The 19,516-nt window shown below is 37.9% G+C and overlaps 1 non-coding gene across 1 annotated transcript; it reads left to right on the top strand.

Moving 5' to 3' along the window:
• Nucleotides 1–17,016: 17,016 nt before the first annotated feature.
• Nucleotides 17,017–17,124, top strand: LOC148544799 (small nucleolar RNA R71). The gene has a single exon (XR_015901843.1). It is a non-coding gene; the product is annotated as a small nucleolar RNA R71 (small nucleolar RNA).
• The last annotated feature ends 2,392 nt before the right edge of the window (nucleotides 17,125–19,516 follow it).

Here is a 19,516-nt window from a genome sequence, read left to right on the forward strand (position 1 = left end):
TATGCTGTTCTGTATGCCCAAAGTGCATCTTGTAGCCTGGTGCTCCAGTCTCTTCTATGAGGTTTGACTATCTTCTGTAATATGCACTTTATCTCTCTGTTAGACACCTCGGCTTGCCCATTAGTCTGAGGATGGTAGGCTGTTGCTACTTTATGAATTATACCATGCTTCTTCAGTAATCCTGTTAGTCTCCTATTACAAAAGTGGGTGCCTTGATCGCTCACGATTGCTCGTGGTGATCCAAAGCTACAAATAATGTGGTTTCTAACAAAGGACACAACAGTGTTAGCATCATCAGTGCGGGTATGAATTGCTTCCACCCATTTGGAAACGTAATCTACAGCTAACAATATATAAAAATAACCATTAGAATTTGGAAATGGACCCATGAAGTCAATGCCCCAAACATAAAAAATTTCACAGAAAAGCATAATTTGTTGAGACATCTCATCCCTCTTAGATATATTACCAAATTTTTGGCATGGGAAACAAGATTTACAAAATTCAGCAGCGTCTCTAAAAAGGGTAGGCCACCAGAATCCACAGTCTAAGATTTTTCTAGCTGTTCTTTGAGGGCCAAAATGTCCTCCACTCTCAGATGAGTGACAGGCCTCTAAAATGGACTAGAATTCTGATTGAGGCACACACCTTCTAATTACCTAGTCAGCCTCACATCTCCATAAATATGGGTCATCCCATATATAATATTTAGATTCGCTTTTCAGCTTGTCTCTTTGATGCTTAGTAAAGTTTGAAGGAAAGGTGCGGTTAACTAGATAATTAGCTATAGGTGCATACCAAGGGACTACCTCAGATACTGCTTGCAGGTTATCAAATGGGAAATTATCAGCTATAGGAGTGGAGTTATCCTTAATGTGCTCAAGGCGACTCAAGTGGTCTACCACTAAATTCTGGTTACCACTCCTATCCTTTATTTCTAAATCAAATTCTTGTAGTAGCAGTATCCAACGTATAAACCTTAGTTTGGATTCCTTTTTAGCTAATAAATACTTTAGAGCTACGTGGTCTGAATACACTACTACCTTTGTACCAAGTAAATAGGCTCGGAATTTATCCAGAGCAAAAACAATAGCAAGAAGCTCTTTCTCAGTAGTAGTGTAATTAGACTGAGCGGCGTCTAAAGTCTTAGACGCATAAGCAATTAAAAAGGGGTCCTTACCTTCACGCTGAGCTAGCGCTGCTCCTACTGCATGGTTGGAGGCGTCGCACATTATTTCAAAAGGCTGGCTCCAGTCTGGTCCTCTCACAATTAGAGCTTGCGTCAAGGCAGTCTTCAGCTTATCAAACGCTTGTTTGCAATCCTTACTGAACTCGAACTCAATATCTTTCTGTAGTAATCTAGATAAGGGAAGTGCTACCTTACTAAAGTCCTTAATGAACCTCCGGTAAAAACCTACATGGCCAAGGAACGAATGGACTTCCCTCACAGAGGAGGGGTAAGGCAAACTTGAAATAACATCCACCTTTGCTGGATCTACAGAAATGCCAGTATTAGACATAACATGTCCTAGTACAAAACCTTGTCTTACCATAAAGTGACATTTTTCAAAATTCAATACAAGATTTGTACTGACACATCTATCTAATACTCTAGATAAACTATCCAAGCAAAGATTAAAAGAATCACCATAAACACTAAAATTATCCATAAAAACCTCCATACAGTCCTCAATAAGATCGGAAAAAAGACTCATCATGCACCTTTGGAAAGTAGCTGGTGCATTGCACAAGCCAAAGGGCATTCTCTTATAAGCATAAGTCCCAAAAGGACATGTAAAAGTAGTCTTTTCCTTATCCTCAGGAGCTATATGAATCTGGAAATAGCCTGTGTAACCATCTAAAAAGTAATAATGTGATCTACCTGACAGGCAATCCAGCATTTGATCAATGAATGGAAGAGGATAGCGATCCTTACGAGTGGCCTGGTTTAGGTGCCTGTAATCAATGCAGACCCTCCAGGCGTTTTGGACTCTGATTGCTATGAGCTCTCCATGCTCATTCTTCACTGTGGTGACTCCAGACTTCTTGGGCACCACTTGTACTGGGCTTACCCATTCACTGTCTGAGATGGGGTAGATGATATCTACCTCTAGTAGTCTGTTCACTTCCTTTTTGACAACCTCCAAGATAGTGGGATTCAGTCTTCTCTGGGGTTGACGAATAGGCTTAGCTCCCTCTTCTAAAAATATTCTGTGCTCACAATCTTGAGGGTTGATGCCTACTATGTCTGCCAAACTCCACCCAATTGCCTTCTTGTGCCTCCTCAGCACATTAAGTAACTGCTCTTCTTGTTGAGAAGTGAGTTCTTGTGCAATGATAACTGGAAACTTCTGCTTGTCCTCAAGGTAAGCATATTTGAGGTGTGGAGGGAGGGGTTTCAATTCTAACTTCTGCTCATGGTCAGGCTCTGGATTGTCTGGAGCTGGTGATAATGGTAAAGTACTTTCATTGTCCTTAGAAAGTGTCCCCACACTCGGACCTTGTCCTATGTACTTCTCTTCGAACTCCTCCTGGTGAACTTCAGCCATGGTTTCATCTATGATGTCACACTGGAGGATAGAATGATCTTCTGAAGGGTGCTTCATAACTCCATTTAGATTGAAGCTTACTACTCGGCCATCTATTTCAAAAGAGTATATTCCTGAAAAAGCATCCAATTTGAACTTCGAGGTCTTCAGGAATGGTCTTCCAAGTAGGATTGATGATGGCTTCTCTGAGTCATTTTGGGGCATCTCCAGGATATAAAAATCAATGGGAAATGTGAGCCCCTTAATGCCCACTAATACATCTTCAGCAACTCCAACCACTGTAATAATGCTTTTATCTGCTAACACAAAACGAGCTGCCGACCTTTTTAAGGGAGGGAGTCTCAAAATATCATATATAGACAAGGGCATTATACTTACACATGCTCCTAAATCACACATGCAGTCAGAAAATACCACACTACCAATAGTACAATTAACCATACATGGACCTGGATCACTACACTTTTCAGGGATACCTCCTATTAAAGCAGATATGGAACTACCTAAAGGAATAGTTTCTAATTCATTAATTTTGTCTTTATGTATGCATAAATCTTTTAGAAACTTTGCGTATTTAGGTACCTGTTGAATAACATCAAAAAGGGGAACAGTTACCTCAACCTTTTTGAATATTTCTACCATTTTGGGATCAGGTTCCAACTGCTTCCTTGGCTTCCTTGCAAGATGTGGAAATGGAATAGGGATGGCATTTTCTACAGTGTCTGCGCCCTTTGGTGCTTCTTCCTGTGATTGAGCTTCTTCTTCTTCAGCCATGTCCTGTATATCCTCTTCCTCCTCAACATCTTCTATTTCCACTACCTCTTCAGCTGAGGCATGTAAAAAGGAGTACAACGCCTAACTTTGAGAAAAAGCAATCGTAAGCATAGAAAAAAGGGAGCTCCGACTTATCTAGAGGAGGAAAGCAAATTCTCTCCTTGGAATCGGGTACTACTAGCTCATAATTCCTCTCGTCCTCTCGGTTCTCACATATCCTATGGTGCCTGATAAGAGAGATATTTACCGTCGATTTAGAATCAAGAATCAATTCGTTAGTAGCATAGTCCAAACCAACGATGAATTCTCTTAATCAAATGTCAAATTGAAATTCAAAATAACCGAGAGTCATTCAACCTTGGGTTGTTCTCCCTAGGATGCAATTGAAAGTGTTTCTCTTTTGGTTGTTAAGGCAAAAAGGGGTTTTCAAGCAAGAAATGAAAGATTAAAAGAACTAAGCAATAAAAGAACTAAGAGATGATCAAAATTGTGAATTAATGCACGTAAAGAGAAGATGAGATCAAAACTAGTAAAAATGCAATAAATGCAATAAAATAGCCTTTACTTGGGAATGATGATCCATGGAATCCTATCATCGTCGTAACCACAATGATGAGCGGATAATTTATACGCTTTTTGGCATTGTTTTTAGATAGTTTTTAGTATAATTTAGTTAGTTTTTAATATATTTTTATTAGTTTTTAATTAAAAATCCCATTTCTGGACTTTACTAGGAGTTTGTGTATTTTTCTGTGATTTCAGGTATTTTCTGACTGAAATTGAAGGACTTGAGCAAAAATCTGATTCAGAGGCTGAAGAAGGACTGCAGATGCTGTTGGATTCTGACCTCCCTGCACTCAAAGTAGATTTTCTGGAGCTACAAAAACCCAAATTGCGCGCTCTCAATTGCGTTGGAAAGTAGACATCGAGGGCTTTCCAGAAATATATAATAGTTTATACTTTGCCTAAGTTTAGATGACGCAAACCTGGCATTTAACGCCAGCTTTCTGCCCTATTTTGGCGTTAAACGCCAGAAACAAGTTGCAAAGCAGAGTTAAACACCAGAAACAAGTTACAAACTGGCGTTCAACTCCAAAAAGAGTCTCTACACATGAAATCTCAATGCTCAGCCCAAGCACACACCAAGTGGGCCCAGAAGTGGATTTCTACATCATTTACTTATCTTATGTAACCCTAGCTACTAGTTTAGTATAAAAACTACGTTTAGTGATTTATTTTAGATCTTTTTATCATTTTGATATCTCTGGTTAGTCTTTGACTAATTTTGGGTTCTGAGATCACGTTTAGGGGGCTGACCATTCGGCCATGCCTGGACCATTATCACTTATGTATTTTCAACGGTAGAGTTTCTACACACCATAGATTAAGGTGTGGAGCTCTGCTGTTCCTCATGAATTAATGCAAAGTACTATTGTTTTTCTATTCAACTCAAGCCTATTTCTTCTCTAAGATATTCATTCGCGCACAAGAACATGATGAATGTGATGATTATGTGACGCTCATCACCATTCTCACTTATGAACGTGTGCCTGACAAACACTTCCGTTCTACATGAAAGCAAGCTTGAATGCATATCTCTTAGCCTCCTGATCTACGATCAGAGTCTTCGTGGTATAGGCTAGAATTATTGGTGGCCATTCTTGAGATCCAAAAAGTCTAAACCTTGTCTGTGGTATTCTGAGTAGGATCTGGGAAGGGATGGCTGTGACGAGCTTCAAACTCGCGAGTGCTGAGCATAGTGACAGACGCAAAAGGATTACTGAATCCTATTCTAGCATGATCGAGAACCGACAGATGATTAGCCGTGCGGTGACAGCGCATTTGGACCATTTTCACTGAGAGGACGGGATGTAGCCATTGACAACGGTGATGCCCAATATACAGCTTGCCATGGAAAGGAGTATGAAGGATTGGATGAAAGCAGTAGGAAAACAAAGGTTCAGAAGGAACAAAAGCAACTCCATACGCTTATCTGAAATTCTTACCAATGAATTACATAAGTATTTTTTATCTTATTTTATATTTTAATTATATTTTAATTATCAATTCTCCATAACCAATTGAATCCGCCTGACTGAGATTTACAAGGTGACCATAGCTTGCTTCAAGCCAACAATCTCCGTGGGATCGACCCTTACTCACGTAAGGTTTATTACTTGGACGACCCAGTGCACTTGCTGGTTAGTTGTGCGAAGTTGTGACAAAGAACTAAGATTATGAACGTGCGTATTAAGTTTTTGGCACCATTACCAAGGAATGAACGATCACGATTTCGTGCACCAAGTTTTTGGCGCCGTTGCCGGGGATTGTTCGAGTTTGGACAACTGACGGTTCATCTTGTTGCTCAGATTAGGTACTTTTATTTTATTGTTTTTTATTCTTTTTATTTTCGAAAAATTTTTCAAAAAAAGAAAAAATTATTCTATGTTCTTCATAATTTTTAAGAATGAATTCTAGAGTTTTATGAGATATGTTGAATCCTGGCTGGCTGTTAAGCCATGTCTAATCTTTTGGACCGAGGTTTCAACTATCCTTAGAAGAGCTTCTTTATCTTTCTCAACAAATTAGCTGTTGTATGTAATGTTCTGCTGAAGCTTGGCTGGCCATTGGCCATGTCTAGTGTTTTGGACCGGAGCTTTCACTGAAAGCTTGGCTGGCAAGTACGCCATGTCTAATTCCTGAACCGGAGTTTTAGACTAACATTGCATGATTCCTGGAATTCTTATTAAAAATTTTGAAATCCTTATTTTTCTTTTTCAAATTAATTTTTGAAAAAAAATTTATACAAAAAAATTATAATAAAATCATAAAAAAACCAAAAAAAATTTGATGTTTATTGTTTGAGTCTAGTGTCAATTTTTAGGTTTGGTGTCAATTGCATCTCTTTAATTTTCTTAAAATTTTCGAAAACTCATGCATGATGTTCTTCATGATCTTCAAGTTGTTCTTGATGATCTTCTTTGTTTGATCTTTGCATTTTTTATGTTTTGTGTCTTTTCTTGTTTCTCATCTGCATTTTCAATTTGTTAGTGTCTAAAGTTTGAAAATTTCTACGTTTGGTGTCTTGCATGTTTTTCTTTTCTTAAAAATTTTCAAAAATAAGTCTTGATGTTCATCTTGATCTCCAAAGTGTTCTTGGTGTTCATCTTGACATTCAAAGTGTTCTTGCATGCATCATGTGTTTTGATCTTGAATTTTTTATGTTTTGCATCATTTTTATGTTTTTCTCTCTCCTCATTAAAAATTCAAAAATAAAAAAAAATATCTTTCCCTTTTTCTTCTCATAAATTTCGAATATTTGAGTTGACTTTTTCAAAAAATTTTCAAAATTTAGTTGTTTCTTATGAGTCAAATCAAATTTTCAATTTAAAAATTCTATCTTTTTCAAATTTTTTTTAAAAAATTAAATATTTTTCATTTTTTCTTTCATATTTTTCGAAAATTCAAATTGATTTTCAAAAATCTTTTTCTTATTTTATTCCATATTTTTCAAAATCTTTACTAACAATTAATGTGATTGATTCAAAACAATTTTTGAGTTTGTTACTTGCCTATTAAGAAAGGTTCAATCTTTAAATTTTAGAATCATATCTTTTAGTTTCTTGTTAGTCAAATAATCAATTTCAATTTTCAAAATCAAATCTTTTTAATTTCCAATTCAAATATTTTTCAAAATGATTTTTAATCATATCTTTTTCAAAATCAATCTCAAAATCTTTTCTAACTTCTCACCCTTTCAAATTTGATTTTCAAATCTTTTTCAATTAACTACTTGACTTTTTGGTTTATTTTTAAAAGTTTTCTATTTCAATCATATCTTTTTCAAAACCACCTAACTAATTTTCTCTCTCTAATTTTCGAAAACTCCTATCCACTTTTTCAAAATTCTTTTTAATTAACTAATCGTTTCAAATTTTAATTTTAATTTTATTTCTCTTTTTAATTTTCGAATTCTAACTAAATTTTAAAATAAAAACAAAAATATTTTCCTTTTAGTTTAAATTAAATTCGAATTTTCTCCCCCCTCTCTCATCTCCTTCTATTTATTTATTTATCTACTAACACCCCTCTTTCACTCAAAAATTCGAACCCACTCTTCTCCTTTGTGTTCGAATTCTTATCTCTTCATTCTTCCATTCTTCTCTTCTTATACTCATATAAGGAATCTCTATACTGTGACATAGAGGATTCCATATTTTCTTTTCTGTTCTCTTCTTTTTCATATGAGCAGGAACAAGGATAAGAACATTCTTATTGAAGCCGATCCTGAACCTGAAAGGACTCTGAAGAGGAAGCTAAGGGAAGCTAAAGCACAACTCGCTGGAGAAAATCTGACAAAAATTTTCGAAAAAGAAGGAGACATGACCGAAAATAATAACAATAGTGGAGATGCAAGGAAGATGCTTGGTGACTTTACTGCACCAAATTCCAACTTACATGGAAGAAGCATCTCAATTCCTGCCATTGGAGCAAACAATTTTTAGCTAAAGCCTCAATTAGTTTCTCTGATGCAACAGAATTGCAAGTTTCATGGACTTCCATCAGAAGATCCTTTTCAGTTCTTAACTGAATTCTTGCAAATCTGTGATACTGTTAAGACCAATGGGGTTGATCCCGAGGTCTACAGGCTTATGCTTTTCCCATTTGCTGTAAGAGATAGAGCTAGAATATGGTTGGACTCTCAACCTAAAGATAGCCTGAACTCTTGGGATAAGCTGGTCACGGCTTTCTTAGCTAAGTTCTTTCCTCCTCAAAAGCTTAGCAAGCTTAGAGTGGATGTTCAAACCTTCAGACAGAAGGAAGGAGAGTCCCTCTATGAAGCTTGGAAAAGATATAAACAACTGATCAAAAGGTGTCCTACTGAGATGCTTCCAGAATGGAGCATCATAAGTATATTCTATGATGGTCTGTCTGAGTTGTCAAAAATGTCATTGGACCATTCTGCAGGAGGATCTCTTCACGTGAAAACCCCTGCAGAATCTCAAGAACTCATTGAAATGGTTGCAAATACCCAGTTCATGTACACCTCTGAGAGGAATCCTGTGAACAATGGGACGCCTCAGAAAAAGGGAGTTCTTGAAATTGATACTCTGAATGCCATATTGGCTCAGAACAAAATATTGACTCAGCAAGTCAATATGATTTCTCAGCGTCTGAATGGATTGCAAGCTGCATCCAACAGTACTAAAGAAGCATCTTCTGAAGAAGAAGCTTATGATCCTGAGAACCCTGCAATAGCATAGGTGAATTACATGGGAGAACCCTATGGAAACACCTATAATCCTTCATGGAGAAATCATCCTAATCTCTCATGGAAGGATCAACAGAAGCCTCAACAAGGCTTCAATAATAATGGTGGAAGAAATAGGTTTAGCAATAGCAAGCCTTTTCCATCATCTTCTCAGCAACAGACAGAGAATTCTGAACAGAGCCATTCTAGCATGGCAACCATAGTCTCTGATCTATCCAAAACCACACTAAGTTTCATGAATGAAACAAGGTCCTCCATTAGAAATTTGGAGGCACAGGTGGGTCAGCTGAGTAAGAAGATTACTGAAACTCCTCCCAGTACTCTCCCAAGCAAAACAGAAGAAAATCTCAAGAGAGAGTGCAAGGCCATAACCTTACTTGGTGTGGCCGAATGCCCAGAGGAGGAGGAGGAGGACGTGAATCCTAGTGAGAAATACCTCTTGGGACGTCCTCTGGATAGAAAGGAGTTCCCTTTTGAGGAACCAAAGGAATCTGAGGCTCATACAGAGACCCTAGAGATTCCATTGGACCTCCTTCTGCCATTCATGAGCTCTGATGAATACTCTTCCTCTAAAGAGGATGAAGACACCATTACAGAGCAAGATGCTAAGTATCTAGGAGCAATCATAAAGTTAAATGCCAGTTTATTTGGTAATAAGACTTGGGAGGATGAAACCCCCCTTGCTCACCAATGAACTGAATGCACTAATGAGGCAGACATTGCCTCAGAAGAAACCGGATCCCGGAAAGTTCTTCATACCTTGTACCATATGCACCATGACCTTTGAGAAAGCTCTGTGTGACCTTGGGTCAGGGATAAACCTCATGCCACTCTCTGTAATGGAGAAACTGGGAATCTTTGAGGTACAAGCTACAAGAATCTCATTAGAGATGGCAGACAAATCAATGAAACAGGCTTATGGACTAGTAGAGGACGTGTTAGTAAAGGTTGAAGGCCTTTACATCCCTGCTAATTTCATAATCCTAGACACTGGGAAGGATGAGGATGAATCCATCATCCTTGGCAGACCCTTCCTAGCCACAGCAAAAGCTGTAATTGATGTTGACAGAGGAGAGTTGGTCCTTCAGTTGAATGAGGGCTACCTTGTATTTAAGACTCAAGGTTCTCCTTCTGTAACCATGGAGAGAAGCATGAAAAGCTTCTCTCAATACAGAGTCAAACAAAACCCCCACATTCAAACTCTAAGTTTGGTGTTGAGAGGCCATAACCAAACTCTAAGTTTGGTGTTAAGAGGCCCCAACATTGCTCTGATTTTCTGTGAGGATCCATGAGAGCTCACTGTCAAGCTATTGACATTAAAGAAGCGCTTGTTGGGAGGCAACCCAATGTTATTTAATTATATCTATTTATTTTCCTTTGCTATTTCATGTTTTCTTTAGGTTGATGATCATGTGAAGTCACAAAAACTACTGAAAAATCAAAAACAGAATGAAAAACAGCATTAAAAATAGCTCACCCTGGAGGAAGAGCTTACTGGCGTTTAAACGCCAGTAAGAAGCACCAGAGTGGCGTTTAACGCCAGAACAGAGCATGGAATTGGCGTTTAACGCCAAGAATGGGAGAAAAGCTGACGTTAAACGCCAGAAACAAGGAGCAAGCTGGCGTTTAACGCCAGACATGTGTTCTAAGGGCGTTTTGCACGCCTACTTGGAGCAGGGATGCTAAGTCCTTGACCGCTCAGGATCTGTGGACCCCACAGGATCCCCACCTACCACACCTCTTCGTCTCTCCTCTTCATACATTCTCATAACACTCTTCCCCAAATACCCTTCACCAATCACCTTATTACCTCTTCCCCAAATACCCTTCACCAATCACCTTATTACCTCTTCCCCATAAACCCCACCTACCTCCAAATTCAAATTCCTTTCCCTCCCAAACCCAACCCTAATGGCCGAAACCTAACTTTCCCCCCACCCTCTATATAAACCCCTTAACACTACTCCATTTTCACACATCACAACCACTACTTCTCCCCCTTGGCCGAATACACTCTCTCACTCCATCTCCTCCATTTTCTTCTTCTTCTACTACTTTTTTTCTTCTTTTGCTCGAGGACGAGCAAACCTTTTAAGTTTGGTGTGGTAAAAGCATTGCTTTTTGTTTTTCCATAACCATCAATGGCACCTAAGGCCAGAGAAACCTCAAGAAAGAGGAAAGGAAAGGCAATTGCTTCCACCTCTGAGTCATGGGAGATGGAGAGATTCATCTCAAAGGTCCATCAAGACTACTTCTATGAAGTTGTGGCCAAGAAGAAGGTGATCCCTGAGCTCCCTTTTTAAGCCCAAAAAGAGCGAGTATCCGGAGATCCGACAAGAGATTAGAAGAAGAGGATGGGAAGTTCTCTCTAATCCTATTCAACAAGTCGGAATCTTAATGGTTCAAGAGTTCTATGCAAACGCATGGATCACTAGGAACCATGATCAAAGTATGAACCCAAACCCAAAGAACTGGCTTACAATGGTTCGGGGGAAATACTTAGATTTCAGTCCGAAAAATGTAAAGTTGGCGTTCAACTTGCCAATGATGCAAGAAAACGCACGCCCCTACACTAGAAGGGTCAACTTTGATCAAAGGTTGGACCAAGTCCTCATGGACATATGTGTGGAAGGAGCTCAATGGAAAGTTGACTCAAGAAGCAAGCCGGTTCAATTGAGAAGACCGGACCTTAAGCCTGTAGCTAGAGGATGGTTGGAGTTCATCCAACGCTCAATTATTCCTACTAGTAACCGGTCTGAAGTTACTGTAGACCAGGCCATCATGATTGGTGCGTAGAAAGCGTGACGGTTCATTCCTTGGTAACGGCGCTGAAAACTTAATAAGCACGTTCATAATCTTAGTTCTTTATCACAACTTCGCACAACTAACCAGCAAGTGCACTGGGTCATCCAAGTAATAAACCTTACGTGAGTAAGGGTCGATCCCACAGAGATTGTCGGCTTGAAGCAAGCTATGGTCACCTTGTAAATCTCAGTCAGGCGGATTCAATTGATTATGGAGATTTAGTAATTAAAAGATAAATAAAATATAAAATAAAGATAGTGATACTTATATAATTCATTGGTGAGAATTTCAGATAAGCGTATAGAGATGCGTTCGTTCCTCCTGAACCTCTGCTTTCCTATTGTCTTCATCCAATCATTCATACTCCTTTCTATGGCAAGCTGTATGTTAGGCATCACGTTGTCAATGGCTACATCCTGTCCTCTCAGTGAAAATGGTCCAATGTGCTGTCACTACATGGCTAATTATCTGTCGATTCTCGATCATACTGGAATAGGATCCATTGATCTTTTTGCGTCTGTCACTACGCCCAGCACTCGCGAGTTTGAAGCTCGTCACAGCCATACCTTCCCAGATCCTACTCGGAATACCACAGACAAGGTTTAGACTTTCTGGATCTCAAGAATGGCCATCCATGGATTCTAACTTATACCACGAAGATTCTGATTAAGGAATCCCAGAGATACTCATTCAATCTAAGGTAGAACGGAAGTGGTTGTCAGGTACGCGTTCATAGTTAGGAATGATGATGACTGTCACGATCATCATATTCATATTGAAGTGCGAATGAATATCTTAGAATCAGAATAAGCTTGAATTGAATAGAAAAATGATAGTACTTTGTATTAATTCATGAGGAACAGCAGAGCTCCACACCTTAATCTATGGTGTGTAGAAACTCTACCGTTGAAAATACATAAGTGATGAAGGTTCAGGCATGGCCGAATGGCCAGCCCCCAAACGTGATCTAAAGAGAAAACTAAAGATGTAAATACAATAGTAAAAAGTCCTATTTATGCTAAACTAGTTACTAGGGTTTACAGAAATGAGTAAATGATGTAGAAATCCACTTCCTGGGCCCACTTGATGTGTGCTTGGGCTGAGAATTGAGCTTTACACGTGTAGAGGCTTCCCTTGGAGTTGAAAGCCAGTTTGTAACCTGTTTCTGGTGTTTAACTCCACTTTGCAACCTGTTTCTGGCGTTTAACTCCAGAATGCAGCATGGAACTGGCGTTGAACACCAGTTTGCATCGTCTAAACTTGGAAAAAGTATGGACTATTATATATTTCTGGAAAGCCCTGGATGTCTACTTTCTTACGCAATTAAGAACGCGCCATTTGGAGTTCTGTAGCTCCAGAAAATCCACTTTGAGTGCAGGGAGGTCAGAATCCAACAGCATCTGCAGTCCTTCTTCAACCTCTGAATCTGATTTTTGCTCAAGTCCCTCAATTTCAGCCAGAAAATTCTTGAAATCACAGAAAAACACACAAACTCATAGTAAAGTCCAGAAATGTGATTTTTATTTAAAAAACTAAAAAAATATACTAAAAACTAACTAAATTATAGTGAAAACTATGTAAAAACAATGCCAAAAAGCGTATAAATTATCCGCTCATCACAACACCAAACTTAAATTGTTGCTTGTCCCCAAGCAACTGAAAATCAAATAGGATAAAAGAAAGAGAATATACTATAAATTCCAAAATATCAATGAAACTTAGCTCCAATCAGATGAGCTGGACTTGTAGCTTTTTGCCTTTTGAATAGTTTTGGCATCTCACTTTATCCATTGAAGTTCAGAATGATTGGCATCTATAAGAACTTAGAATTCAGATAGTGTTATTGATTCTCCTAGTTCAGTATGTTGATTCTTGAACACGGCTACTTTATGAGTCTTGGCCGTGGCCCTAAGCACTTTGTTTTCCAGTATTACCACCGGATACATAAATGCCACAGACACATAACTGGGTGAACCTTTTCAGATTGTGACTCAGCTTTGCTAAAGTCCCCAATTAGAGGTGTCCAGGGTTCTTAAGCACACTCTTTTTTTTTTTTTGCTTTGGACCTTGAGTTTAACCGCTCAGTCTCAAGTTTTCACTTGACACCTTCACGCCACAAGCACATGGTTAGGGACAGCTTGGTTTAGCCGCTTAGGCCAGGATTTTATTCCTTTAGGCCCTCCTATCCACTGATGCTCAAAGCCTTGGATCCTTTTTATTTACCCTTGCCTTTTGGTTTTAAGGGCTATTGGCTTTTTGCTCTTGCCTTTTGGTTTAAAGAGCTTTTGGCTTTTTCTGCTTGCTTTTTTTTCTTTCTTTTTTTTCGCCATTTTTCTTTTCTCTCTTTTTTTTTCTGCAAGCTTTTGTATTCACTACTTTTTCTTGCTTCAAGAATCATTTTTATGATTTTTCAGATTATCAAATAACATGTCTCCTTTTTCATCATTCTTTCAAGAGCCAACATATTTAACATTCATAAACATCAACTTCAAAAGACTTATGCACTGTTCAAGCATTCATTCAGAAAACAAAAAGTATTGTCACCACATCAAAATAATTAAACTAGTTTCAAGGATGAATTCGAAACCATGTACTTCTTGTTCTTTTGTAATTAAAACATTTTTCATTTAAGAGAGGTGATGGAGTCATAGGACATTCATAGCTTTAAGACATAGACACTTAAACACTAATGATCTTCTAGTAAAGACACAAACATAGTTAAACATGAAGCATGGAAACCGAAAACAAAAAATAAATAGACAAGGAGATTAAGGAATGAGTCCACCTTAGTGAGGGTGGCGTCTTCCTCTTCTTGAAGAACCAATGGTGCTTTTGAGCTCCTCTATGTCTCTTCCTTGTCTTTGTTGCTCCTCCCTCATAGCTCTTTGATCTTCTCTAATTTCATGGAGGATGATGGAATGCTCTTGGTGCTCCATCCTTAGTTGTCCCATGTTAGAGCTTAATTCTCCTAGGGAAGTGTTGATTTGCTCCCAATAGTTTTGTGGAGGAAAGTGCATCCCCTGAGGCATCTCAGGAATTTCATGGTGGGGAATTTTCTCATGCTCTTGTTGAGGTCCATGATCTCTTGTTTTGTAGTCAAATGCTCTACTACTGAGCTATAGACCCTTGAGATGAATCTCTCCATCTCCCGTGACTCGGAGGTGGAAGCTTTTGCCTTCTCTTTCCTCTTTCTTGAGGTTTCTCTGGCCTTAGGTGCCATTACTGGTTATGGAAGAACAAAAAGCAATGCTTTTACCACACCAAACTTAAAATGTTTGCTCGTCCTCGAGCAAAAGAAGGAAGAAGGTAGTAGAAGAAGAAGAAAATGGAGGAGATGAAGGTGAGTGGTTCGACCATGTGTGGGTGGGTTTGGGAGGGGAGAGTGGTGAAGAGGTGATGGGGAAGAGAGAATGAGGTAATTGGTGAAGGGTATTTGTAGAAGAGAGTTATGAAAATGTGTGAAAAGGAGAGAAGAAGGTAGGTGGGGATCCTGTGGGGTCCACAGATCAAGTGGGGTCAAGGACTTAACATCCCTGCTCCAATTAGGCGTGTAAAATGCCCTTGCTGTGCAATCCTGGCGTTTAACGCCAGATTGCTGCTTGTTTCTGGCGTTAACCACCCAAATGTAGCCTGTTTCTGGTGTTTAACGCCAGGCAGATGCTTATTTCTGGCGTTAAACGCCAGCTTGGTGCCTGTTTCTGGCGTTAAACGCCAGACAGATGCTTGTTTCTAGCGTTTAAACGCCAGACTGCTCTCCTCCAGGGTGTGCTATTTTTCATTCTGTTTTTAATTTTTCAGTAGTTTTTGTGACTTCACATGATCATCAACCTAATAAAACATGAAATAACAAAAAGAAAATAAAATAGATATGATTAAATAACATTGGGTTGCCTCCCAATAAGCGCTTCTTTAATGTCAATAGCTTGACAGTGAGCTCTCATGGAGCCTCACAGATAATCAGAGCAAGGTTGGAACCTCCCAACACCAAACTTAGAGTTTGAATGTGGGGGTTCAACACCAAACTTAGAGTTTGGTTGTGGCCTCCCAACACCAAACTTAGAGTTTGACTGTAGGGGCTTTGGTTGACTCTGCAGTGAGAGAAGCTTTTCATGCTTCCTCTCCATGGTTACAAAAGGAGATCCTTGAGTTTCAAACACAAGGTTGTCCTCATTAAGTTGGAGGACCAACTCTCCTCTGTCCACATCAATCACAGCTCTTGCTGTGGCTAGGAAGGGTCTTCCAAGGATGATGGATTCATCCTCATCCTTCCCAGTGTCTAGGATTATGAAATCAGCAGGGATGTAAAGGCCTTCAACCTTCACTAACACGTCCTCTACTTGTCCATAAGCCTGTTTTCTTGAGTTGTCTGCCATCTCTAATGAGATTCTGACAGCTTGCACCTCAAAGATCCCAAGTTTCTCCATTACAGAGAGTGGCATTAAGTTTATTCCTGACCCCAGGTCACACAGAGCCTTCTCAAAAGTCATGGTGCCTATTTTGCAGGGAATTAGGAATTTACCAGGATCCTGTTTCTTTTGAGGTAATTTCTGCCTATCCAATGCATTTAGTTCATTGGTGAGCAAGGAAGGTTCATCTTCCCAAGTCTCATTACCAAATAATTTGGAATTCAGCTTCATGATTGCACCAAGGTATTTAGCAACTTGCTCTTCAGTAATGTCTTCATCCTCTTCAGAGGAAGAATACTCATCAGAGCTCATGAAGGGCAGAAGGAGGTTCAATGGAATCTCTATGGTCTCTAGATGAGCCTCAGATTCTTTTAGTTCCTCAAAGGGATACTCCTTATTCTTCCTCACTAGGAATCACGTCCTCCTCCTCCTCTTTGGGTTCGGCCACACCATGTAAGGCTATGGCCTTGCACTCTCTTTTTAGATTTTCTTCTGTATTGCTTGGGAGAGTACTTGGAGGGATTTCAGTGACTCTTTTACTCAGCTGGCCCACTTGTGCCTCCAAATTCCTAATGGAGGACCTTGTTTCATTCATGAAACTCACAGTGGCCTTAGATAGATCAGAGACTATATTTACTAAGCTAGATGGATTCTGCTCAGAATTCTCTGTCTGTTACTGAGTGGATGATGGAAAAGGTTTGCTATTGCTAAACCTGTTTCTTCCACCATTATTAAAGCCTTGTTGAGACTTTTGTTGATCCTTCCATGAGAAATTTAGATGATTTCTCCATGAGGGATTATAGGTGTTTCCATAGGGTTCACCCATGTAATTCACCTCTGCTATTGCAGGGTTCTCAGGATCATAAGCTTCTTCTTCAGAAGATGCCTCTTTAGTACTATTGGATGATTCCTTCAATCCATTCAAACTCTGAGAGATCATATTGACTTGCTGAGTCAATATTTTATTCTGAGCCAATATGGCATTCAGAGTATCAATTTCAAGAACTCCCTTCCTCTGAGGTGTCCCATTACTCACAGGATTCCTTTCAGAAGTGTACACGAACTGGTTATTTGCAACTATGTCAATGAGTTCTTGAGCTTCTGCAGGCGTTTTCTTTAGGTGAATGGATCCACCTGCAGAATGGTCCAATGACATCTTTGATAATTCAGATAGACTATCATAGAATATATCCAGGATGGTCCATTCTGAAAGCATGTCAGAAGGACACTTTTTGGTCAGTTCCTTGTATCTCTCCCAAGCTTCATAGAGGGATTCACCTTCCTTCTGTCTGAAGGTTTGAACATCCACTCTAAGCTTGCTAAGCTTTTGAGGAGGAAAGAACTTGGCTAAAAAAGTCGTGACCAGCTTATCCCAAGAGTTCAGGCTATCTTTAGGTTGAGAGTCCAACCATATTCTAGCTCTGTCTCTTACAGCAAATGGGAAAAGCATAAGCCTGTAGACCTCGGGATCAACCCCATTGGTCTTAACAGTATCACAGATCTGCAAGAATTCAGTTAAGAACTGAAAGAGATCTTCGGATAGAAGTCCATAAAACTTGCAATTCTGTTGCATCAGAGAAACTAATTGAGGTTTCAGCTCAAAATTGTTTGCTCCAATGGCAGGGATTGAGATGCTTCTTCCATGTAAATTGGAATTAGGTGCAGTAAAGTCACCAAGCATCTTCCTTGCATTGTTATTATTTTCGGCCATGCCTCCTTCTTTTTCAAAAATTTCTGTCAGATTTTCTCCAGAGAGTTGTGCTTTAGCTTCCCTTAGCTTCCTCTTCAGAGTCCTTCCAGGTTCAGGATCAGCCTCAACAAGAATGTTCTTATCCTTGTTCCTGCTCATATGAAAAAGAAGAAAATAGAAAAAAATATGGAGTCCTCTATATCACAGTATAGAGATTCCTTATCTAAGTATAAGAAGAGAATAATGGAGGAAGGAAAAGATAAGAATCCAAACACAAGGGAGAGGAATGAGTTCGAATTCTTGGGTGAAAGAGGGGTGTTAGTAGATGAATAAATAATTAGAAAGAGATGAGGAGAAGAGAAATTTGAAAATTAAATAAATTAAAATAAAAGTATTTTTGTTTTTAAATTGAATTTAAAATAAAAAATAAAAATTAAAGTTCAAAAATTAAGAAAGGAAAATTGAATCAAATTAAATTAAATTGAAAACAATTAGTTAATTTAAAAAGGAATTTTGAAAAAGAGGGAAGGGATTTTCGAAAATTAGAGATAGATTTAGTTAGGTAGTTTTGAAAAAGATATGATTGAAATAGTAAACTTTTAAAATCAAACAAAAAGTCAAAGTAGTTAATTGAAAAAAAATTGAAAATCAATTTTTGAAAAGATAAGAAGTTAGAAAAGAAGTTGGAAAAGATTTTGAAATTGATTTTGAAAAAGATGTGATTGACATTTATTTTGAAAAAGATTTGACAAAGAAATTTAAAAAGATTTGATTTTTGAAATTAAAGTTGATTACTTGACTAACAAGAAACAAAAAGACAGTATTTTAAAATTTAAAGATTGAACCTTTCTTACTAGGCAAGTAACAAACTTAAAATTTTTAAATCAATCACATTAATTGTTAGCATTAATTTCAAAAATATGAAACAAAAATAAAAAAAAAAGATTTTTGAAAATCATTTTGAAATTTTCGAAAATCATAAAAGAAAAATGAGAAAGATTTGAATTTTTTTGAAAAGATTTGAAAAAAATAGAATTTTTAAATTGAAAATTTGATTTGACTCATAAGAAACAACTAAATTTTGAAAAGTTTTGAAAAAGTCAACTTAAATTTTCGAATTTGATGAGAAGAAAAAGGGAAAGATATTTTTTTGATTTTTGAATTTTTAATGATGAACGAGAAAAACATCAAAAAGACTCAAAACATAAAAATTATGAATCAAAACAAGAAAAATATGCAAGAACACTTTGAATGCAAAGATGAACACCAAGAACACTTTGAAGATCATGATGAACATCAAGTATGTATTTTTGAAAAAAAAATTAATAAAAGAAAACATGCAAGACACCAAACTTAGAAATTTTTAATATTTAGACACTAAGAATTCAAGAATGCATATGAAAAACAAGAAAATACACAAAACAAGAAATTTTAAAGATCAAACAAGAAGACTTATCAAGAAAAACTTGAAGATCATGAAGAACAAGAAAGAAACTCAATGCATGTGTTTTCAAAAAAATTTTTAAGGAAAAATTAATTAAAAAAATATGCAATTGACACCAAACTTAAAAATTGAAACAAGACTCAAATAAGAAACACAAAATTATTTTTGATTTTACGATTTTATTAATTTTTTTTTTTGGAAAATTATTTTGGAAAAATGAAAAAGAAGAATATTTTTTTGTATTTTTCGAAAATAAGAAATAAAAAGCTAAAAAAAATAAATTACCTAATCTGAGCAACAAGATGAACCGTCAGTTGTCCAAACTCGAACAATCCCCGGCAACAGTGCCAAAAACTTGGTGCGCAGAAAGTGTGACGGTTCATTCCTTGGTAACGGCGCTGAAAACTTAATACGCACGTTCATAATCTTAGTTTTTTGTCACAACTTCGCACAACTAACCAGCAAGTGCACTGGGTCGTCCAAGTAATAAACCTTACGTGAGTAAGGGTCGATCCCACGGAGATTGTCAGCTTGAAGCAAGCTATGGTCACCTTGTAAATCATAGTCAGGCGGACT

This window comes from Arachis ipaensis, chromosome B9 (assembly GCF_059453495.1).
Source record: "Arachis ipaensis isolate K30076 ecotype BB chromosome B9, ASM5945349v1, whole genome shotgun sequence".
NCBI classification, from domain to species: Eukaryota; Viridiplantae; Streptophyta; class Magnoliopsida; order Fabales; family Fabaceae; genus Arachis; species Arachis ipaensis.